This window comes from Macrobrachium nipponense, chromosome 24 (genome assembly GCF_015104395.2).
Source record: "Macrobrachium nipponense isolate FS-2020 chromosome 24, ASM1510439v2, whole genome shotgun sequence".
NCBI lineage: Eukaryota > Metazoa > Arthropoda > Malacostraca > Decapoda > Palaemonidae > Macrobrachium > Macrobrachium nipponense.
In genome coordinates, this window is record NC_061091.1 from 74206989 (window position 1) to 74231529 (window position 24541).

Below are 24541 nucleotides of genomic sequence, written 5' to 3' on the forward strand. Positions count from 1 at the left end.
CCTTTTTCTACAGCCTGCTGGCTTGCCTTTTTGGCACTGGTTCGTAGACAGGTGGAATAATTTCCACTGTGAGTGCTACAATCCTATTTGTAGGTGCAGGCACTCAACAGAGTGCAACTGCATGAATCTCCACTGGCAATGTCAGCTGGCGTAACTTTTTTCTAAAGTATTTCTAAAATCTAAAGCTACCCTAACACTGTCTTTTTACATTTTCCTTCTTCAAAAATCTTTCCACCGCTCCCCTAATCCAAAATACCTTACTACCTTCGACTATCCACTCCTCTTTATATATATAAAAAAAAAAAAAAAACAAAAAAAAAAAAACTGAAAAAGAAAGGACTCGTGCCCAATTTTTTTTTTTAGATATAGGCCTAGTCTAAAAACTGCATACACACGCAGAGACTCATATGTTTATATATGTATATGTGTGAATTTCAATGGAATGACTATGTCACACTCACGCAAGTTTAAAAAAAATCACAAAACCAGATAAAAGCGTAAACATGTAATAACTTCTACCCAAGTATAAAACCAGTTGCATCATCATTTACTGTATTTATTTATTTATTCACTAATTACATTTTACAAATAAAAGATATGAACATCAGATAAATGAAGGTAAAAATAAAGCCTTATAGTAACTTTATATATAAAAAACCAAACCAGAGAAAAAGCGAAAAAGCTATTTTTTCTGAGGACAAGAAACTTGAAAAATTAGTTTAGATACCCGTAATAAACAACGATAAATTTTTCCCGTCTGAAGTTATATTTTTCCCATCTTATATACATAATTCTCCAATCTAGTAAAAATCAAATAAACTTATGACCGAGAGGTATGGAAACAACCACCGATTTATCAACGGATGAAATGTTCGTTTCCGGGCCGAACATTTATATTTTTTATTATCTTTTGAATCTTCTTATTCTCTATACAAAATAAACTTGTAGACTTGTATAGATTTTATCACAAAACAAAATATTACTAGGTTCGGAGTTCGGACCAAAAACTAAATTTTACTGAGAGAGAGAGAGAGAGTAGCCAAGCCTTGGCAGGATGTGGAACAAACAGGAAGTGGAGCAAACAAACACTCAAGCAGTGGACAGCTCATCACACTTACTCGCTACTTCCAGTCGTGATAAAATCATCTCTCAACGCTTTTACCGATAACACTTGTGTGAGCCAAGTCTTGACAAGGCATCAATGGATGTCTACGATTTCCATCTTCGTCGTCTTCTTCATCCTCATCGTCATCTTCGTCTTCGTCCTCGTCCTCATCGTCTTCGTCCTCATCGTCTTCTTCACCTTCATCTCCTATCAAGTCCTGACTGGATGGGAAACACGGTCATCTGTCAACCCTATACCGATAACACTTGTGTGAGCCAAGTTTTGACAAGGCATCCTCGTCGTCTCTTCATCCTTGTCGTCTCTTCATCCTCATCGTCATCTTCGTCTTCGTCCTCATCGTCTCCTTTGCCTTCATCTCTTATCTCGCCCTAACCGGATGCGAAAACACTGGCTATAGCAGATGACGTCATGGATGTAGGGGCATATATGACAAAGAGAGCGTATTTCATAGCATTCACTCCGAAGCAGCCGTGCATGGAACGGACCTGTTTGCTTGATACCCTCCCTTACCCATCCAGGTAAAAGAAAGTAAAGTTTTTCATATATATTTTATGAGAAGTCATGTGATATAAAAGTTCATTTCATCGTAACTTCATGTACAAACTTCACAATGATACTAATGTATATTTTCTTTCTTTTCAGGTAGCCGGGCATTTTCAACTTCATTCCTCAGACGCAGCCTTGCTTGGAAGACTTCTTCGATACACTAGAGGATAACATCCTAGTCTATATTACCCATCCAGGTAAAATGAAGTGTGACTTGATGTTTCATATATATTTTATGAGAAGTCATATCATATACAAGTTTCTTTCATCGTAACTTCACGTAAATTCTTCACAATGATACCTTAATCGTATATTTTCTTTCTTTTCAGGTTGGTTTGCTCAAACGGGCCAAATGTCGTCTGATGAGAGTGATAATGAAGATTTTAGGCCGCAGTTCAGCGACTTTGAGGGTTCTACTGACGGAGGTGAGAGTGATGTGTCATTTGACGACTCGGATACCGATTATGTTCCTGAAGTGGTTAGTGATAGTGAAGAAGATTCAGGTACGAGTGAAACGATATCGGTGGAGAGTAATGGGTCATCTCCGCGTGGAGATGTTAGTTTTAGATTGTTATCAGACCCATTTAGTGATTCACGGCCTGGCGATCTCCCCACTTACGTGAGTGATTTTGAAGATGTGCATCCGGTAATTCTGCATCACCACGATCAACATCCAATGAATGCATTTGACTGTTTACAGTTATTCTTGGGAGTGGATGTAATTTCTTCATTGTGTGAATGGACAAATACACGCGCAGCCTATTTTTTCCGTGACAATCCCGAGAAAACTAAGAAAAATTTCATGGGCAAAAAGTGGAATGATGTGACTGTGGAAGAAATGTACATTTTTTTTGCACTTCAGTTATTGATGGGAATCACGAAGTTGCCACGTATTTCAGATTACTGGAGTCAATCTTTGCTTTGCACTGGGCCACCTGTGTTTACAACTGTAATGAGCCGCAATAGGTTTTCCCTAATCTTGCGATTTCTGAGATTTTCTCATTCAGATAATGTTCAACCCAGCCAGCCAATGACCAGAATACAAACATTTTTTGACATGGTTCGAGAAAAAAGTATGAATGTTTTTTCACCAGGGGAAAATTTTGCAGTTGATGAGTCACTTCTTTTATATAAAGGCAGACTTCGTTTCCGCCAGTATATAAAGACAAAAAGGAAGCGTTTTGGACTCAAATTATTTGCCTTGTGTCCAAGTTCGAAAGAGGGAAGAGGCTACACATGGAATTTTTGTCTTTATACGCCTCAAATGTATGAAGATATATCTAGAGATGAGGATCTAGCACATCTAAGCAAGTCAGAGCGAGTCCCAGTATTCCTCATGAAATCTTTACTAAATAAAGGGAGGCATGTGGTACTGGATAACTGGTATTCTTCAATCAATTTAGCGGAATTTCTTTACAGCAAGAATACACTTACAACAGGAACAATTCGACCAAACAGAGGTGTACCCCAGTGTCTCAAAGACCTATCGCTCCAAGTAAATCAATCAGCCTTTGCAAGAAGAAATGAGTTTCTCGTTGTGAAATATTGCGACAGAAGTCCGGTTCACGTTATATCGACCAAGTACAGAGCAGGATTTGTGGAAAGGAACCGTTTTCTAAAGGGTGGAAGACGGCAGATGATAAAGAAACCATTGCCCATTCAAAAGTATAATGAGCAAATGGGGTCTGTGGACTTGGTTGATCAAATGCTTGAGCCCACTGATCCCACCAGAAAATCTTATACTTGGTTCAAAAAAACTCGGTCTAAAACAAAAATTTTTTCCTCATGGTTAGGATGGTGCTAAATTCTTTTGTTATATTTTATAATTTGAACAACCATGAAAATAGATCAGAGTTTTCTGCATTCATCAAGACGGTGGTTCACGAAATCTTGAGTGAATACAGTTTGAAGTATGTTATTTTGGACGCAACCAAAAATGAACCTAAAGCGCCCAGGAGAAAGAGACGAAGAACAGCATCTGCACAACGTGGACCTGACCCTCAGCCTGGAACTTCCCATCAACGTGGACTTGGCCCTCAACCTGGAACTTCCAGTCAAACTATACTTGACCCTCAACCTGGAACTTCCCGTCAATCTGTCGTCCACTGGCTTATGACAATCCCAAGAACTGAGAAAAAAAAACGCCCACAAAAGAAGTGCCGAATCTGCACACGAGAGGGTAAAGCAAAGTGGGTAAGGTTGCAATGTGCTGGTTGTGAAGAAAAGCCGGGATTGTGTTCCCCTGAACATTTCAAAGTTTATCATGAACAATAATTGCATGTAAATCTGTGTAACTCTTCTTTTGTGTGTGTGTGTGTATATATATATATATATATATATATATATATATATATATATATATATATATATATATATATATATATATATATATATACATATAGGGGTAATTATAGGGGCATTAAATTGATGTCCCACACTTTGAAGATACTGGAAAGGATGATAGATGCTAGACTGAGAGAAGAAGTACAAATAGGTAAAGAGCAGATGGGATTTATGAAGGGAAGGGGAACAACAGATGGTATATTTTGTCTGAGGCAAATAATGGAGAAATTCGGGGAAAGACAAAGGGACCTACATATGGTATTCATTGACCTTGAAAAGGCTTATGACAGAGTCCCGCAGACAAGAGGTATGGAGGAGCCTGAGGGAGAAGATGGTGCCAGAGAAGTATGTGCGATTGATACAAGAGATGTACCGGAATGTATTTACCAGAGTGAGGAGCAGTGTTGGGGAGACAGAAGGTTTTGAGGTGAGAGTAGGATTACACCAGGGGTCGGCTCTGAGCCCATTTATCTTTAACATAGTGATGGATGTTATAATAGAGGAAGTAAGGGAGACAGTACCATGGAACATATTGTATGCGGATGATATTGTTCTGTGTGCAGAGAGCAGGGAAGATCTGGAAGTGAAATTGGAAAGATGGAGACAAGTACTGGAGGACAGAGGAATGAGAATAAGTAGATCCAAGACAGAATATATGTGTACCACCACTGAGGGGGATGATAGAGAAAGTATTCAGCTTGGTGGAGAGCAAATAAGGAGAGTTGATAAGTTTAAGTATTTGGGATCTTTTGTTAACGCTGGAGGAAGTATGGAAGAAGAAGTAAAACATCGGGTACAGGCAGGCTGGAACAACTGGAGAGCGGCCTCGGGAGTTCTTTGTGACAAAAGAGTGCCGCTTAGGTTAAAAGGAAAATTTCACATGACGGTGGTAAGAACAGCAATGCTGTATGGTACGGAAACAGCAAGCATGAGAAAAGCAGAGCAGAAGAAGATGGATGTGGCAGAAATGAGAAGCTTAGGTGGATGTCTGGGGTAACAAGAGTGGATAGGATCAGAAATGACTACATAAGGGGGTCAACTAAGGTGGTGGAAGTATCAAAGAAAGTGCAGGAGGGGGAGGCTGAGATGGTATGGACACCTGTTGAGGAGAGATGAGGACCACGCTGGGAGACATACTATGGGAGTGGAGGTGCAAGGAAGAAGAAAGAGAGGGAGACCAAGAAAGAGATGGAAGGACTGTGTGAGAGGAGATTTACATGAGAAGGGAATTGATGAGGCAGAAGTGCAAGATAGAAATAGATGGAAACGGCTCATCCGAAACGGCGACCCCATATATGGGAAAAAGCTGGGAAGAAGAAGAAGAAGATATACATATACATATACATACATATATATATTATATATATATATATATATATATATATATATATGTATATAATTTTATTCTCATAAAAATAATAAGACCGTATTTTCCTTCAATTATTTGATACATATAAAGTAAATGGGTCAATACTTTACATGACTAGTATAACTGTATTCTTTTTTTGTTTTTTGTATATCAATACATTTACATATATTTTTTCTGTGGATGGTTGTGAAGAAAAGCCTGGATTGTGTTCACCTGAACATTTCAAAGTTTATCATGAACAATAATTGTATGTAACTCTAAGAATAAATAATATATATGTATATATATTATCTATTCTTATAAAAATAATGAGGCTGTATTTTTCATTCAATTATTTGAGATATATATATATATATATATATATATATATATATATATATACTTATATATATATATATATATATATATATATATATATATATATTTATCTTATAAAAATAATGATTCTGTATTTTTCCTTCAATTATTAGATACATATAAAGTAAACAGGTTATAACTTACGTGGCTAGTATAACAGTAGAAATTCTCTTTTTTTATATCAAGCCATTTACTTATATTTTTCTGTTCATTTTATGATAATAAATATATAAAGTTACTATAAGGCTTTATTTTTACCTTCATTTATCTGGTGTTCATATCTTTTATTTGTAAAATGTAATAAGTGAATAAATAAATAAATACAGTAAATGATGATGCAACTGGTTTTATACTTGGGTAGAAGTTATTACATGCTTATGCTTGTCTGGTTTTGTGATTTTTTGTTGAGACGCAGTTCATCTGTCACCTACACACTACTATAAAATTCGGTCTTACAGAATGTTGGTATAATCTCCTAGAACATGCACATAAAGTATTATCAAAAATAGAAACAGTAAATAAGCACGTTAAAATTAACAAAAAAAAAGAGCAACAACTTCAGCGAAAGCCCAGCCGATAAATGAGATAATAGGAAGAAATATTCAGAAAAAATTCAAACATCGATTTAGAGACAAAATCTTCTGAGAGTTTGTAGTTATTATGTCACTTGATAGCCTAAAACATCTAAAAATTATATTATTTAGGACAATCAAAGAAATCCCCCCTCCCCCTTCCCGAAAAAAAACAAACCAGAGAAAAAGCGAAAAAGCGATTTTTCCTGAGGACAAGAAACTTGAAAAATTAGTTTAGATACCCCTGATACCCTTCAAGTTGTTTTCTGTGATGAAACTAATCTTAGAACTCATAGAAAACAACATCGACCAATTTTTGAGAGTTATACTATAATATTTGCGATTTCCATATTTTATTGGCGGGCTTTCGCTGAAGTTGTTGCTCTTTTTTTTGTTATTTTACGTGCTTATTTACTGTTCTATTTTGATAATACTTTATGTGCATGTTCCAGGTGGATGTATCAACATTCTGTAAGACTGAATTTCTATTCAAGACCGTAGTTTTCTCACCGACCACCAGTGTCCCTTGTACAAGGGAACTGGTGTCCCTTGTACAAGGGACACTGAGTTTCACATTTTTTTTCATAAAATCATTTATTTTCCATGTAGGATGATAAAAATCACAGAGAAAATACGTTATTATAGTGCCAATAATACCTGATAATTTCATTAGCCTTTCTTGATTTGTGTATTTTTGGCAAATAATTTTACGATCGGCACCCCTCCAAACTGGAGCCCACCCTTCACTACCGAGAGATTCGGTTCAGCAGCGAACGCAATGTTTACATTCTGCTCACCCACCCGGTAAAGAAGGGGTTAAGAAAACAAATACCATCAGTTTCCATGAGCCTGAATAGTTATAAAGGAAGGTGGGACTCTTGGAGATTGAAAATTTTTGCTATTGATGCACTGTCAATGTCAAACCTAAAGGCTACCTAGGGTTCAAGTAGATGGAATAGTTCCTTGTTTGTTAAGCACATGGTTAGAAATCTTTCCTTCAAGACTTGGGCAAACAAAATGATACCTTTCCCTCTTCCATAACATACAGCTGCAAGTACCCAAATGAGCTGCAGTCATAAAGACAGGGTAGTTATACAGCAGGAGGAGGTGTTGGAAAGTGGAGGTTATTGTTATTATTAATAAAGGATTATACTTTATCCAGACCTCTGAGCCTAATAAAGGCTCTTCTCAGGCTGGTTGGAAAGTGATGTATCTGATAGATCTCTCTGGTAAATAGACAAAAATTGCTGACCTCCTCCAAGAAGTAAAATTCACCTTATAACTAGGGATGTTGAAATAGCTTGAATCTAAAGACCCCTAACTTTAGCCTCATACAAATGAGGCTTATTAGAGTAACACACATCTGGAATCACCTTTTTCTTACTGAATTAAATCTTTATTGCTATAAACAATATGAACTTATTTGTTTTGGAAAGATTTTATGGGCAATATCTGCTTCTTTTCCTTTATGGAACAGCCTGGTGTTGAGGGTCAGTTGTACAAGTCTTGGCTGTGAACCTGGGAATATAAGAGACCTATGTTCTTCCAGCCACTAGTATGTAAGATACTGCTTGGGACAGTATGGATACAATCCTTCTTACTGATGACAGAGAAGCAGGAACGCACAAGACCTTTTGGGGATGGTTGGTAAGGGATGACTGTCTATAAGGGTTCAAATGCTTAGGTTTGATAACACCTCTGGACCAAGATTTCATCCTAGCATGGAGGTCCAGGGTTTTGGGGGATAATTCTCTCTCAGAGCCTGAGATCTGACATCACAATTTCTCAAGTAAGCCTTGAAAATGGAACTATCCACAAAACTGCTTCTACCTCAATAAGATTAAAGAGGACCTGATGCTGCTAAAATCTGGCATGTGCTAACAGCATTCATTGGGTCATGTAAACTGATGGAGTATGTATACTTTAATTTTTAAAACAATTTCCCTCATGTAAACTGATGGGATAATGTATACAAAAACCGAAACAATAATTCCCATAAGGAATAATGTTAATACAATTAATACGTCCAGAGCCCCCCCCAAAATATTAAAAAAAAATATATTTTATACACTTTATGTTATAGCAGGGATTCCAGTGTAACCGATGTTTCATTCCCAAAAGGAAAGCACTCTTGCAAGACGACTTCCCAAAATTTACCACCTTTCCATGTGACCTGACAAAATTTCAAGCCGACTGATACTGCAAATTAAGTGATCATGGCTGAAAGAAGATGCCAAAATGTTGTGATGTCTCAAGGTGCAACAAATAAATATGAAGTGCTATGTCACACCTACAACTTTGTTTCTAGCATCTAGAGCCAAGTATACCCACGGTAATGTTTCTGAAACCACTATTGTACAAGCAAGGGCTTGTTCACGTAATGATTTGGTGTTACAAAGTGCATTTAGTTCTAGAAAACTGAAGTTGGACATGGATTTCTTTCAAAACTAATAGCTTGTTCTCCATCAAATTTGAGAGATAAGTTCTATAACCTCTCTGCAAAGCATCTCCAAAGAGAAAGACCTCTTGGGCAAAAACTTGTAAACAAACTCTTTGAATATTGTGAAGCATCCTTTCACCAATGGAGTTTCTCAAAGCCTCCCCATCGAGCACTCACTGATCCTAAGATCATGCACAGATGGCCACAAATGGAAGATAAGTAGTCAAGAGGAAATTTACAAACACTTGTGAGGAACTCTACAAAAAATGATATTGTTATAATACAATAAAGTTTCATACATACTTACCTGGCAGATATATACATAGCTGATTGGCACCCTTCGGTGGAGGGTAAGAGACAGTTACTACTGGAATAGACAGGTAAACAACATCTGTTGTAGGTATAAATAAAAACCTTGGTTCCTACCTGATAGGTGGTAGACTTCGTGGGTGTCTGCCCCGTAGTCTGCATCACCTCAAGAAACTTTAGCGAGATATGTGATCTATGGCCAAGAATTCTTGTGGAACTGCCGAAGGGGTCTTATCCACTTACTCGGCAGAGCCTGAAAGGACTTTGTCAATGGGTGCTGATCCACTTATATGACAACACACCTTATTAAGGAGCACACAACCAATCCCGACCACCTGATCCTAACCACCATGTTAGTATTAAAAAATTGCTCAGAGTTATCCCCAAACTCTTCGCAACAACCGTAACTCAAACCAAATTGCACACGCACACAATTTTCCAAAAAAAAAAATGATACTCATCTACTAAAAGATATCACAAGTTCCTTACTGAATGGCGTTTCATCAGAACTGGAATGGGAAAACTGTCCGAGAGAAGCCCTGTCTTCATGTTCCACGATCTTCTGAGGAAGAACTGAAGAGGACGGAGATGAAGTCTTCCTAGAGGAAAGAACTGTTCGAGCGAGGAAAGGGTCCCTAATAGGCTCAACCATTCCCTCGCCGAAGTACGTTCCTTCCTTAGGAAGAGAGAGACTTTTTCTAAACCTCTCGTTAGTCTCTCTTGAGAAGGAAATACTCCAAAACCCCGAGAATCCATCCGAATCCCCAGATAGACCAAGTTCTGGCTGGGGATCAGTTGGGACTTCTCGAGGTTCACGAGTAATCCTAAGGTCTTTATCAGGTTTAGTGTCACAGTCAGGTCCTCCAAACACTGTTTCTCTGACTTTGCTCTGATAAGCCAGTCGTCTAGGTACAGAGATATACTGATTCCTTTCAGATGAAGCCATCTCGCCACATTTTTCATAAGGCTCGTGAAAACCTGAGGCGCCGTAGACAGGCCGAAACACAAGGCTCTGAATTGGAAGATCCTTCCCCCGTCATGAAACGGAGGTACTTCTTTCGACGAAGGATGGATCGGGATGTGAAATAGGCGTCCTGGAGATCCAGAGACACCATCCAATCCCCTTGGCGAAGAGCCGCAAGGACTGAAGCAGAGGTTTCCATGGAGAACTTCTGTTTCTGAACAAACTTGTTCAGAGCGCTGACATCCAGAACTGGTCTCCAGCCCCCGAGGCTTTCGCAACCAAGAAAAGACGATTGTAAAACCCTGGGGAGCTTGATCCAGCACTAGTTCTATAGCTCTCTTGTCCCACATCTGATCCACCATTTGTTGAAGAGTATCTTTCAACACAGGGTCCTTGTAATTGGCGGACATTCCCGCGGAGTTGACGTCAGGGGGAGGATGTCCAGGAAAGGAATGAGGTATCCCTTCTGTAGCACAGACATCGACCAAGCGTCTGTGTCTATGAGAGTCCAGGCTTCCGCAAATCCCTGGAGCCTGGCACCTACTGGTGTTTGGAGGAGCGCCACTTCACTTTCCCCTTTTAAAGGGACGGAACGAGGCTCTACCTCTCTTCTCGGTCGTTTTCCTTTTAGCGGGTAACTCTAGGCTGGAGGGGCCTCCCTCGAAAGGGCCCGAACAGGAGTAGACACACCTTTCTTTTCTCCCACCATCACTGGTCTCTTCTTCCTGGAAGATTGCAGGAGAAGATCCTGTGTTGCTTTCTCCGTCAGAGATCGGGAAATATCCCTCACCAACTGTGAAGGGAACAGAAAGTCAGACCTAGGGGCGAATAACAAGGCTGCCCTTTGCGAATGGGATACTGCTTTCGTCAAGAAAGCGCTGAAAACAGATCTCTTCTTCAAGAGACCTGCTCCAAATAAGGAAGAAACTTCTCCTGAGCCGTCCTGTACCGCCTTGTCAATACAGGACAAAATTGCAAGGAGTACGTCCGGATATGACAATTTGTCCAAAATTGCATTTTTCCTAACTATACAAACCTGAGGTCCTTTTTACAATAGGAAGGTACTAGCGGCAGCTGGATAGGTCGTAAGCTTTTCGAACAAGGGGTTCGGTAGTTAACTGCTTGTCCGACAGGCGCGCGCGCGCGACTGGGAGGTAAACAAATCACTTTTGCTTTTAGCCCAAGCAAAAACTGCAGAATGAGGGGTGGCATGAGGTGGGGCTATGTGTAAAAGGACCTCAGGTTTGTATAGTTAGGAAAAATGCAATTTTGGACAAATTGTCATTTGTTCCGACACGGCATACAAACCTTCGGTCCTTTTACAATAGGAAGACTCACTTCTTGGTGGGAGGAATCTGAGTCTTTTGTGAACAGACTGGTGTTCGCCCAACCTTGGAAGTCTCCTGGTCGTAAGAGCGAGGGAGGGATCCAAGCCGCCTCTGTCCGATTGATCGGGGTGTGCACCGCAGGATCAATGGTCAGACCTCTGGACCGAGTACTAAGAGAGAGCAAGCTATCTCTTCGTACCAGCAATGTAAGAACTTGTTCCTGTACAGGAGCAAATATAAAGTCATGGGTTTGACTCTTGTAGGCATCCACTTCCCCTACCCTTGTAGGAGGAAGTGGTGGATATTCTGCTCCTATCCCATCCCTAGGTGAAAGGGATAGGAAAATGGGGCTCTGTCATATAGCCTCACCCTGCCATCTCGTCCTCATCCAGCGTCAGTGACGACCGTGGCCCTCTGCCCACAGGTAGAGGGAGGAGGAAAAGACGGGAAGAGGGAGCCAGTCACATCACTCATTCACACATCCATCCACACAGTCACACCAAGCTCGATGCTGTTTCAGCCTGCGAGGGTCTGGGTTTGCTACACAACTTGTTGAGCAGCCACCACGGGTCCCAAGGAAAAGGTATCCAAGGACCTGTGGGCAATATCCCGAAGGTAGAAGGACGTAAAGGTGGTCTGGTTAGACCAGACCCCTGCCTTCAGGACCTGCGCCACGGAGAAGTTCTTACGAAACGCCAACGAGGGGCCAATACTTCTGACTTCGTGAGCTCTCGGACGGGACGTACGGATGTCGTCACTACCATCAGCCTCATACGCCCTCCTGATGACCTCACGCAGCCAGAATGAAAGAGTGTTCTTGGATACTCTTTCTTGGTTACCCCAGGTGCTAACGAAGAGGCGTCGACACTCAGGCCTGAGGTGTCGAGTTTTCTTCAGATAGCGCCGTAGCGCCCTCACAGGACAAAGCAGCATCTCATCCGCATCATTATCGGTGAAGTCCATTAGGGACGGGAATCGTGAAGGACTCGAACCTGTCGTCAGGGACAGACGGTTTCTGAGGTCTTCGCAACGAAGTTCGGGACGAAATCGAGCTGTCACAGATCCCCATCCCCTGGAGTGTCGTACATCATAGGAAAGACCATGAAGTTCCCCTACTCTCTTCGCCGATGCCAGGGCCAGCAAGAAGAGGGTCAGATCCCTGTCTGACGGGACTCTCGGAGTGGCTTCGAACGGTGTTTCGAGTCAAACTTATAAGGATGAGAGTCACATCCCACCCCCAGGGGGCCTGAGTTCCCTTGGGGGGGCGGGCAAGACCTTTTTCGAAGCTCCTATAAGCAAGGAGATCTCGAACGAGTTCGAGATGTCCAATCCCCTCAGTTTCAGGACGAGAGCCAGGGCGGCTCTGTATCCTTTGACTGTGGGGACTGAGAGGAGCTTCTCTCGGCGAAGAAAAACGAGGAAATCCGCTACCTGCTGAAGAGTGGCTCTGACACCAACCACAGAAGACGGCCCACTTCCCTGGTACACAGCTGCAGAGGACTGACGGACCGTTTCCAGCCATCTCTGTTGCTGCGCTACGAGAAAAGCCTCTCGTTCGCATGAGCTGGTGGATAACAGCCAGCCGTGAATACATAGGGACTGGACTGCTCGGTGGTACCGCCTCGACGTGTGGCTGGGCGAGAAGGTTGTGCCAAGGGGGAATCTCTCTCGGTTCTCCTGCAGAAGAGCCAGACAGGTCCGGATACCAAATGGCCTGTGGCCATTTGGGAGCCACCAGGATCATCCTGAGATTCGGGGTGACCAGTGCTCGACTGATCACCTTGCGAATCAGGCTGAACGGGGGAAAGGCATAGACGAAGAGGTTGTCCCACGGGTGTTGAAGAGCGTCCTCTGCAGCTGCCCATGGGTCCGGCACGGCCGGAGAAGAACACCTGGAGCTTCCTGTTGTGCCGGGTGGCGAACAGATCCACGACTGGTCGCCCCCACAGGTCGAAGAGCCTTTCCGCCACGTCCTGGTGTAGAGACCACTCGGTCCCTATCACTTGATCCCGACGGCTGAGCGTGTCTGCTACTACATTCCTCTTCCCTGGAATGTAGCGTGCCGACAGCTCTATTGAGTGTGCCTCGGCCCACTCGTGCACCTGCCGAGTCAACTGGTACAACGGGAGAGACACTAGGGCCCCCTGTTTGTTGACGTAGGCCACTACCGTGGTGTTGTCGCACATCAACACCACTGAGTGTCCCATCAAGCGGTCCTGGAACTCTTGGAGAGCGAGGAACGCTGCCTTGAGTTCCAGTACATTGATGTGAAGGTGCTTGTCGTTCTCGTCCCACACTCCTGAAGTCAGCAACTCCTCCAGGTGTGCGCCCATCCCTCGGTCGAATGGCGTCTGGAGGAAAACAGCTGCATGTCCGGGGGGGGAGTGCGCAGAGGCACTCCTCTTAAGAGGTTCCTGTCGGTCCAGCCACCAGGCTAGGTCCTGCCTCACCTCCGTGTCAGTGACACTGGAAAGCTTGGGGGATCTGTCGCCTGTGACCAACTCTCCTTTAGTCTCCACTGAAGAGACCGCAGTGAAGACGCCCGTGAGGGACTAACTTCGAGTGACGACAGGTGTCCGATCACGACTTGCCATCGCTGAGCTACCTGTTCCTGCCGAGACAGGAACTGGTTGGCTGCCTCCCTGAATCTGCTGATCCGCGAGTCTGCGGGGAAGACTCGCCCTGACTACCGTGTCGATCAGCATTACCCAGGTACTTTCATCCTCTGCTTGGGCTCGAGATCGGACTTTTCGAAGTTCACAACGATCCCCAGATCGCGACAGAACTCGAGCAGTCGATCCCTGTCCTGTAGCAACTGCGAGCGGGAGCTCGCCAGGACTAACCAATTCGTCGAGATACCTCATCAGACGTATCCCGTGCGAATGGGCCCAAGCAGACACCAGAGTGAACACTCGCGTGAACACCTGTGGGGCGGTTGAGAGACCGAAGCAAAGTGCCCTGAACTGGGGGGTACACCGTCCCATCGAGGATGAAGCGGAGGTACTTTCTGGAGGACTGATGAATGGGTATTTGGAAATACGCATCCTTCAAGTCCACTGAAAGCATGAAATCGTTCTCCCTGATGGAGTCGAGCACTGAACGTGCCGTCTCATCGTGAACCGGGTCTGGCGAACAAACCGGTTCAGAGGAGAGAGATCTATCACCGGGCGCCAGCCTCCCGTAGGACTTTTCCACCAGGAAGAGTCGACTGTAAAAGCCCGGTGACTGATCCGTGACGATTTCTACAGCTCTCTTGCTCAGCATGGTCTTGATCTCCTGTCTCAATGCTACGTCCTTCGATGACCCTGGAATGTACGACTGCTGTTGGACCGGGTTGGAGGTGAGGGGTGCCGAGATTCGAAGGGTAATAGATATCCCTCCCGAAGGACATCTACAATCCAGGTCTCGGCGCCGTAGCGCTGCCAAGTTGCCCAATGGCTGGCCAGGCACCCCCCCACTTCCGGCAGCAGGTGAGGGGGAACGCCGTCCCTAGCGTTCCCCCCTTTCTTCGACTTCTTCCCAGAGCCTCCACGGGAGGAGGAGGGCTGGGAGGAGGGCTGGTTACGGCTCCCCTTTGTAGAAGTCGAAGAAGACAGAGTCTTTCCCCGGGGCTTCGACGCAGCTACCGTCTTAGCCACCGAGGAAGCGCTAGCCGAGCTCTTTGACTTGGCCGCAGTCCGAGGCTGCCCAGAAGCCTTCGAGACTGCCTGGTGAACCAGACGGTCACTGTCGTCAGTGCGCCGTCTGTCCACCGCAGCGTCCACCATCTCTCCTGGGAAGAGAGACGTGGAACTCCGTAAAGGTCCGTTGCGGAGTCCAACGCCGCTTCACGCACCAGCCCGCCCTGGAAACCCGAGTAAGGACAGCGTCCCTACGTCGGAGAACCAGGTTGGCCCACAGGTTCACCGTCTGGTGGGCAAGGACGGAGATGGCTCTTCCCCCAGACTGGCAAAGTCTCCTAAAGGCCGAGTCATCTTCGGGAGAAATTCCCCCGGAGTTGGCTGCGACCTTAGATACTGTGAGGGACCACAGATCTAACCAGGAGACGGCCTGGAAAGCTGCCATGGCAGTAGATTCAGGCCGAGTGCCTGCTGCTGAGAACCATAGGTTCTCGGACAGGAGCTGCTGCAGAGACACACCCGGGGTCAGCCTGGCTAAACTCCGGGTTCACCTGTTTGGGGGGCGGCATCGGGTCCTCAGATGGCACGTAAAAACGCCGCTGTCGCAGCAGAGGAGGTGGAAGCAGCTTGCTCGACCTGCCAGACTTGAGAGAACCGTCTTGCCCGGAGACAAGCGATTCTACCTGGTCCAGCACTGAGTCGGCAAGCTCGGAACGCGGCAAACCCACCGTCGGTCTGGGTTCCATCTTCGGGCCCCAGAACGACTCGAGCCGGGACGTGGGCTCGGATGGTGGGAGCGGCGATCCTTCCGCGAGGTCGTTGTGCTGACGAATCAGCGCAATAACTTCGGCAAAGTTCCTCTGGATCTCAGGAGTGACTGCGTCCTGCGGAGTCGGACCATCCAGTCCCTCAAACAGGAGCATCTCCCGAGACCCTCCTCCCTCGAGGGGAGGAACAGCGACAGACCCTCTCGGTCCTCCTCCAGCCACTTGTGCATACGACCTGGCTGGTCCGAGAACCGTGCCTGGTACGTAAGACGACGTGGTGGGATCCTGAGGGGCGCACCCCTCACGATCACTCCTCAATCCTCGCCCCTCCCGGTGTAACCCGAGGAGGTTGAAGGTATGGGAGAGGCAGACCTGACGCTCCATTCCTCGCTCGCTGGTCAGAACCAGTGGCCTTGGAAGACTGCAGGCGATCGTCAACCCGCGGTGGCGATCGAGCTGCAGGCCTAGTCGAGCCGTCTCGCTGTGGAGAACGGCTGGACCGAGAACAGCGGCCCCGGTCTCGTGTGTCAGAGGATCTTGTGCTGGTTGCCGTACCCGATCGCTCTCTGTGAGAGTGACGGTCAGGCGACCGGCGAGCTTCACTGTCACGGTGTGAGACCGGTGCGTATCCTCACGGCGCGTCACGTCGCTGGTACCAGCCGTGGCTGGCGCCGGCGACGGGGGGACCTCTTCCCAGCCTCAGCCCGTGGCCGGTCATGGACCGTTACGTCCGCCCGGGTAGCCAGCTGCTCGCCGCGAGAGCGAGAGCTGGTCTGGTGAGAGTCGCGTGAGCGGCTGTCACCAGTCTTCCGCTCCGTGCCGTGAACCTGACGCTGAGCTGGCTCAGAGGTCTGGTTCCTAGCTGCACTGTCGCTGGTAGGCGACCGTACTCGGTACCTCTCGCGAACGAGAGGCCGAGACGGATCCTGCTGCCGTGGTCGAACCACTAACAGCAGGTGAGGAAGTGCCGGTATTAGCCGGCACTCATCTGGTCCCCGTAGTCTTCTTCCTTGCGGAAGAAGAGACGGGTCCTGCCCCCGAAGGAGCAGGGTGACCAGCGGAAGAACCCCCCGTCTCACCAGAGCGAGACGGGCCCTCCCTAGAAGTTCCCGAAGGAGACTTCTTAGGGGGGGGAGGCGACCTTCTTCTTCTTAGGCGGGGACCGCCTTAGAAGAAGAAGGGGAAGAGGCGGCAGACGACGACGACGACGAAGAAGACGATGAAGACGACGACGACACCTTCCTCCTCTTCTTCTTCTTCTTCGTCAACCGTCCTCAGGACCGATGTCAGATCTGTCATCCAGAGCGGAGCCGGGCTGCTGTTGCCGAAGCAACAGGGCCCGGACGGCACCTGTCCGAACAGATCAGCATCGGGAGCAGCGGTGCCAGGAACAGGAAACAACGTCAGCAGGTGCAGGCATCACAGGAACAGCAGTGGAGACGGCAGGAGCAGGTACAGGAACGGCAGCATGTGGTCGGTAACGTCACGTCCGTGAACAGCGGTGGGCAGGTACGGCAGGTACGGCAGGCTGTACAGGCGGTCCAGGTGGACGGACAAGCGGCACAGACATCCTTGGTACTGGGTGGGAGGTCCAGGGGCGAGCTCTCGGGCCACACGGAAGTCCGGTCGCGGCAGCACGGCAAACCCAGGCGGCGGCATCACACTCCCCGTGTGGTACGGCGACTGGCCCCTGCACCGATGTAGTTGGTGTGACAGAGACCGCGTGCGGGGTGTACACCAGGTGAGGAGGTGAAGCATAGCCAGGCGTTGTAAGGGTCGTGGTGGTGGTCGTAACCGTAGCATGCGTGACCGCCACAGAGCCAGCGAGATGGTAGAGCAGCCCCTGGACACTCGGCACGCCCTGCAGACCCAACGATGCCCACACCTGTCCGAGGTCGTCCTTCGCGGCAACCGCACCTGAGGAAGCAAAAGTCGGGTGATTAGCAGGATCCTCTACCCGCTCGCGCGAAGACGAACGGATAGAGGACCCAGAGTACAACTCGACATCGGGGTATCTAGCGCCCTCCTCCACACTCGACAGGTCGGGTGAGGAGAAGGACCTAGAAACCCCCCCCGAAGGGGAAGGCGCCAAACGTGGGAGCTGAGCGGGCGGCAGGAAAGAAGACGAAGTGTCCGTAACCAAAGGAGTCGCGGGAGAGCTTTCCGACGACTCCTTTGCAGGCCTTCGCTTCTTCCTGCCTTCGTACAAAGCCCACTGCGCCTCCGACCAATTAGAACATACTTCACAGGGCTCGGCTCGGGTGCATTCGCGCCCCCGACACCGAGCGCACAAAATATGTGGATCAATTTCCGGGAATGAGCGGAACTTTCCGCATTTACGCCCTTCGGTACCCGGGCATAGTCTCCGGGGGGTAGCGAGGCGTGGAGATTCCATTATTGATCAATTCAAAATTGAAGAAATAAGAGAGGAAATGATTGTACTTACAATGATTCACACACAAACACAACCAAATACTCATGAAAGCAAACGACGAGAAGCTGTGAGGCCGAAAGCAAAAGTGATTTGTTTACCTCCCAGTCGCGCGCGCGCGCCTGTCGGACAAGCAGTTAACTACCGAACCCCTTGTTCGAAAGCTTACGACCTATCCAGCTGCCGCTAGTACCTTCCTATTGTAAAAAGGACCGAAGGTTTGTATGCCGTGTCGGAACAACTAGCCCTTCAGGGGCATGACCCTTCTTGGACATCACCCCAAGGGACCAATCTAGGAAGTTGAAGACTTCTAAAATGTGAAAAAGTCCCTTAAGGAGATGATCCAACTCTGAAAGACCCCAAGTAATCTTCGCAGTATGAAGGCTATGTCTCCTGGATGCATCTACCAGACTGGAAAAGTCAGCTTCAGCCGAAGCTGGGAGAGTGAGACCCATATTCTCCCCAGTCTGGTACCAAATCCCTCTCTTGCCCGTAAGTCTAGCGGGAGGCATGCAAAACACTGTCCTTACTAGCTCTTTCTTGGTTAGCATCCAGCTATCCAGTGACTGAAGAGCTCTCTTCATAGAAATCGTCGGTCTCATCTTCAAGAAAGCCGACGACTTCAGCGTCTTAGAGCAAGAGAAAAGAGAACGAGGCGAAGGAGGAGCGGCAGGGATCAAAGCATCTCCGTATTCCTGGAGGAGGAGAGCTGTCAAAACTTTGTAGTTAGACAGCCCTTCTCTGCCGTGAGTCTCTCATCTGAGTCCTCTTCTAAAATCGGATCAGAAGGAGAAGTCACTTCCCGTTCCGGGTCTTCCTGTCCAAAAACTCTCTCTACGGGAGACAAACTCCTAATAGGAGAGGGGCTAAGAGAGTGTATAGAGCTCCTATGCTTGGCTGGCTCATCATACTTGGCTGGCTCCTCGCGCTTAGCTGGCGCCTCGCGCTTGGCTGACGCCTCACGCCTGGCTGTTGTCTCGCGTCTGGCAGGATCCTCGCGCCTGGGCGCCTGGCTGACTCCTCGCGCTTGGCTGGCGCCTCGCGCCTGACTGATGCCTCGCGCCTCTCTAAACTCTCGCGCCTGACTGACGCCTCGCGCCTGGTTGGCGCCTCGCGCCTTTCTGGTGCCACATCCTTGTATGTATGATGCTTGTTCTGGCGCCTCGACGCTTGGCTGAATCCTCACGCCTGGTGGTTACCTCGCGCTCGGCTGAAGCTGCTGGTCTGGCAGACGTATCCCATCTGGGAATATCCTCGCGCCTGTAAAGCGTTTCTCGCTTGTCTGACGCTCTAATCCTAGAAGACGCTTCTCGTCTGTAGGAAGCCTTGCGCTTGACTGGCGCGTCGCGCTTGTCTGGCGAATCAAAATCGTCCAAAGAGTCTCTATCCGAGTAGATCTCAAACGACTCACGTCCCACAGGAGCCTCACTCCTGGCGGGAGAAGGAAGACGAGTCTTCTTAACCGGAAGTCTCACGTCTTTCTTACGAGGGGGATCCTTCGAAAGGACTCCTACCAAGGCGGAAAGCTGTTCCTGCACCGCCAAAAATGATCCTCTTGGAAGCCTCTCCTGCGTCTTCTTGAACGGGAGAGGGAGACCTTGAAGGAGTTTTGCCCACATCATGGGACGTCAAAACCCTCTTCGCCTTCTTGATGGAAGGAGGCGCTTCTTCCGAAAAGCGTTCTGGGCTAGAATCCAACACAGGATCTCTCCAGTGCCTTTTCAGGGGCCTGGACAAGTCCGAATCCTTCCACCCTCGTTTAGGAGAGGGAGAAGCGGACGAAGAGAAGCACTCTCTGAGGACGCTTTTCCTATAGCGGTCCTGAGCAGTCTGTCTATATACAGCGCTGCTGAAGGGACGCCTGACCGGGGGGAATTCTCCACAACCTCCGTACGGCTTTCGACTTTCCTTCTCCTCTGGGCTTGGGAGCTTGGAAGAGGTCTAGGCCTGGGAGCGTCGCAGAGAGTTCAGAGCCCCCTCCACAACACTGGGGACACTCACTTCACTATAATCACTTTCACAGTCCTTACCTTTCATGGTAGCCATTTTGGATCTCATCCTGTGACGAGTAGCTTTCAGTTCAGCAATTTCCGAGGCCGAATCTGAATGTAAAGCCAGTGAGGGCCCTGATACAGAATTAGAATCATAAATAAGAGAAGAGTTAGAATCATCCAAAGGCTCAATAGGCCTTGTACTACTACCCGCAATCTTAGATGCAGCCCTTCTGACTCTATCCCTTTCTAACTTCTTCAAGTAAGAAGTTAGAGTCTTCCATTCCTCAACATTCAACCTCTCACACTCATGACAGGTGTTAGAAATAGAACAATCAAAACCCCTACATTTGCGACATACAGTGTGAGGATCAACCGAAGCTTTCCGTATCCTCACCTTGCAGCCTACATTCTCACACATTCTCACACAACCACTTGAATCAGACATTCTTGAAGAAAATTCAAAAGCAAGTCCAAATCCAGTCCACAGTAGCGAATGCCAAAACAACGATCCAGGTACGTCACCAAAAGTCCACAAAAAGATGATCAATTGTCTAGAAAAGCGAATTCCAGTCAAGAGGTGGCAGCAACGATGTTGATACCACCGGCGACAGAAAATATATGAGTAGAAAACGGGAATGGTTCCTAGTCCTGCCGCCCAGGGCAGGCTGGTAGATCACCTGACCTACCTGTAGCGAGTGGCGCGAAATTTGAATTTCTGTCGGGGACGACGGAGTCTTAGCTATGTATATATCTGACAGGTAAGTTGATTGTATGAAATCTAAACATTAAGGAAATTTTTTTAGATTTATTGTATTTATGGCATCAGTAAATTGTTTGCAAATGAGGGACACAAATTTGAGCTGGAAAAATCCAAAGATGAACCATCATGTGGAGTTGGCTGAATACCTGAACATAAGCACCTCCTGATGATAACAGATGGAACCAACAACGGATGGTGATACGTATATACTTATCCTCCAGACAGTAAACAAAAATGATATTGTTATAATACAATAAAGTTTCATACATACTTACCTGGCAGATATATACATAGCTAAGACTCAGTCGTCCCCGACAGAAATTCAAATTTCGCGCCACTCGCTACAGGTAGGTCAGGTGATCTACCGGCCTGCCCTGGGCGGCAGGAAATAGGAACCATTCCCCGTTTTCTACTCATATATTTTCTCTTCCACCTGTCTCCTTGCGGGGAGGCTGGGTGGGCCCTAATCGTATATATCTGCCAGGTAAGTATGTATGAAACTTTATTGTATTATAACAATATCATTTTCATACAATCAACTTACCTGTCAGATATATACATAGCTGATTGGCACCCTTCGGTGGAGGGTAAGAGACAGCTAATACTGGAATAGACAGGTAAACAACATCTGTTGTAGGTATAAATAAAAACCTTGGTTCCTACCTGATAGGTGGTAGACTTCGTGGGTGTTTGCCCCGTAGTCTGCATCACCTCAAGAAACTTTAGCGAGCTATGTGATCTATGGCCAAGAATTCTTGTGGAACTGCCGAAGGGGTCTTATCCACTTACTCGGCAGAGCCCTGCAAGGACTTTGTCAATGGGTGCTGATCCACTTATATGACAACACACTTATTAAGGTAAGCACACAACCAATCCCGACCACCTGATCCTAACCACCATGTTAGTATTAAAAATTGCTACGAGTTATCCCCAACTCTTCGCAACAACCGTAACTCAAACCAAATTGCACACGCACACACTAATTTTCCACAAAAAAAAAAGATACTCATCTACTAAAAGATATCACAAGAGTTCCTTACTGACTTGAAGTGACTGGCCGCCTGTGCGGTATCTGCACTTGTTCAGCAGAAAGTCTAGAACATATTTATTAGACATAAGTAGTAAAAATTAAGGATGTGTCAGCTCCTGTACCCAGGATTGTGCCCGCAGACACAAAAGGACCCAAGGAAAAACATTTTCATGGTCAGGTCACGGCACGTCCTTCAAATAGTGAGAAGCAAACACAGAATTACATCTCCAATATGTCGCTTCCAAGATATTCTTTAGTGACATATTTCTCTGAAAAGAGAGAGACGTCGCCACTGCTCTCACTTCATGAGCTCTTACCTCTCAGGAGTTTGAAAGAATCATCCGTGCAAGCCTTATGAGCGTCCGTAATTACGTTCCTGACAAAAAAAGGCTAAAGCATTCTTAGACATAGGTCTTGATGGACTCCTTCACTGAGCACCAAAGACCTTGTCTAGAACCTCCCAACTGTTTCTTTTTCTGTAAGTAAAACTTTAACGCCCTTACTGGGCAAAGAGACCTCTCCGTTCCCTGCCGACGAGACCCGATAATCCTTTTACCTCGAAGTTTCTCGGCCAGGGATCGAAGGATTTTCATTCTTCGCCAAGAATAATTCCTTGAAGGAACAGATGGCTGAATCTATATTGAACCCGACTTTGTCACTAAGGGCGTGCAGTTTCCACTAACTCTTTTTCGCCGTCGCCAGTGACGAAAGAAATAAACATTTTCTCGTTATATCACGAAACGAGGCCAAATGTAGGGGTTCAAATCTCTCTGAAGACAAGAACTTCAGCACTACGTCTAGATTCCAGTTAGGGGGAGAAGTAATCTTAGACTTCTTGGTCTCAAAAGACCTAATCAGATCATGTAGATCTTTATCGTTTCCCAAATCTAGGGCCTGTATTCCTAAAGACGGCCGATAGCATACTCCTATAGCCCTTTATCGTGGCTACGGAGAGACGCAATTCTTCTCTCAGAAATAACAGAAAATCAGCTATTTCTGTTACAGAGGTACTGGAGGAGGACAACTTCTTCGACTTACACCACCTTCTAAAAACTTCCCACTTGGATTGGTAAACCCGGATAGTGGAAGTTCTCCGGGCTCTAGCGATCGAGCTTGCTGCTTTGCTAAAAAGCCTCTCGCTCTGACAAGTCTTTCGATAGTCGAAAGGCAGTCAGAGCAAGAGCGGGGAGGTTTTGATGAAACCTCTCGAAGTGTGGTTGTCTGAGAAGATCCTTCCTTTGTGGAAGGGATCTGGGGAAGTCTACTATCCACTCCAGTACCTCTGGGAACCACTCTTGAGCTGGCCAAAAGGGGGCTATCAGGGTCATTCTTGTCCCCTTTGAAGTCACAAACTTCCTGAGCACTTGCCCCAGAATCTGAATGGGGGAAATGCGTAAACGTCTACCTGAGACCAATCTAGCAGGAGGCGTCTACTGCTAGAGCTCTGGGGTCTTCCACTACTGAACAGAAGACTTCCAGTCTCTTCGAGAGGAACGTGGCAAAGAGGTCGACATGAGGAGTCCCCAAAGAGACCAGAGATTGCGGCAAACGTCTGAGTGGAGGGTCCATTCGGTATGAAGGACCTGGTTCCTCCTTGCTCAGCCTGTCTGCTCTCACGTTCCTTACTCCCTGAACGAACTCGTCAATAGAGAGATGTTCCTTTGCGATGTCCACAAACAGCAGGTCTCTTGCGAGTTCGTAAAGGGCACTACGAGTGAGTACCTCCTTGCTTTTCCGAATGTATGCAAGACGCGGTTGTATTGTCCGCATTCACTTGTACTACTTTGTTGCTCACTAACGGTTCGAAGCTCTTTAGAGCTAGGTGTACAGCCAACAGTTCTTTGCAGTTTATGTTGCCAGGACACTTGAAGAGCATTCCAAGTGCCTGACACCTCTTACTCTTTCCCAAGTTGCTCCCCAAACCTTTTTCCGACGCGTCTGAAAACCATACAAGGTTTGGGCTCTGTAGTTTCCAGGGAAGTACCCTTGTTTTCCCTCAGTGGGAGTAACCACCATTCTAAATGGCGTTTCATCAGATCTGGAATGGGAAAACTGTCCGAGAGGAGTCCTGTCTTCATGTTCCACGAAAAAAAAAAAAAAAAAAACTTCTGAGGAAGAACTGAAGAGGACGGAGATGAAGTCTTCCTAGATGAAAGAACTGTTCGAGCGAGGAAAGGGTCCCTAACAGGCTCAACCATTCCCTCGCCGAAGTCCGTTCCTTCCTTAGGAAGAGAGAGACTTTTTCTAAACTCTCGTTAGTCTCTCTTGAGAAGGAAATACTCCAAAACCCGAGAATCCATCCGAATCCCCAGATAGACCAAGTTTCTGGCTGGGGATCAGTTGGGACTTCTCGAGGTTCACGAGTAATCCTAAGGTCTTTATCAGGTTTAGTGTCACAGTCAGGTCCTCCAAACACTGTTTCTCTGACTTTGCTCTGATAAGCCAGTCGTCTAGGTACAGAGAAATACTGATTCCTTTCAGATGAAGCCTCTCGCCACATTTTTCATAAGGCTCGTGAAAAAACTGAGGCGCCGTAGACAGGCCGAAACACAAGGCTCTGAATTGGAAGATCCTTCCCCCCGTCA

General features: G+C 46.7%; 1 protein-coding gene across 1 annotated transcript in view; it reads right to left on the minus strand.

The window, feature by feature from the left end:
* Positions 1-24541, minus strand: part of LOC135205793 (palmitoyl-protein thioesterase 1-like) — a 122748-nt gene that overhangs the window by 14693 nt on the left and 83514 nt on the right. The gene's annotated exons all lie outside the window — the stretch shown is intronic.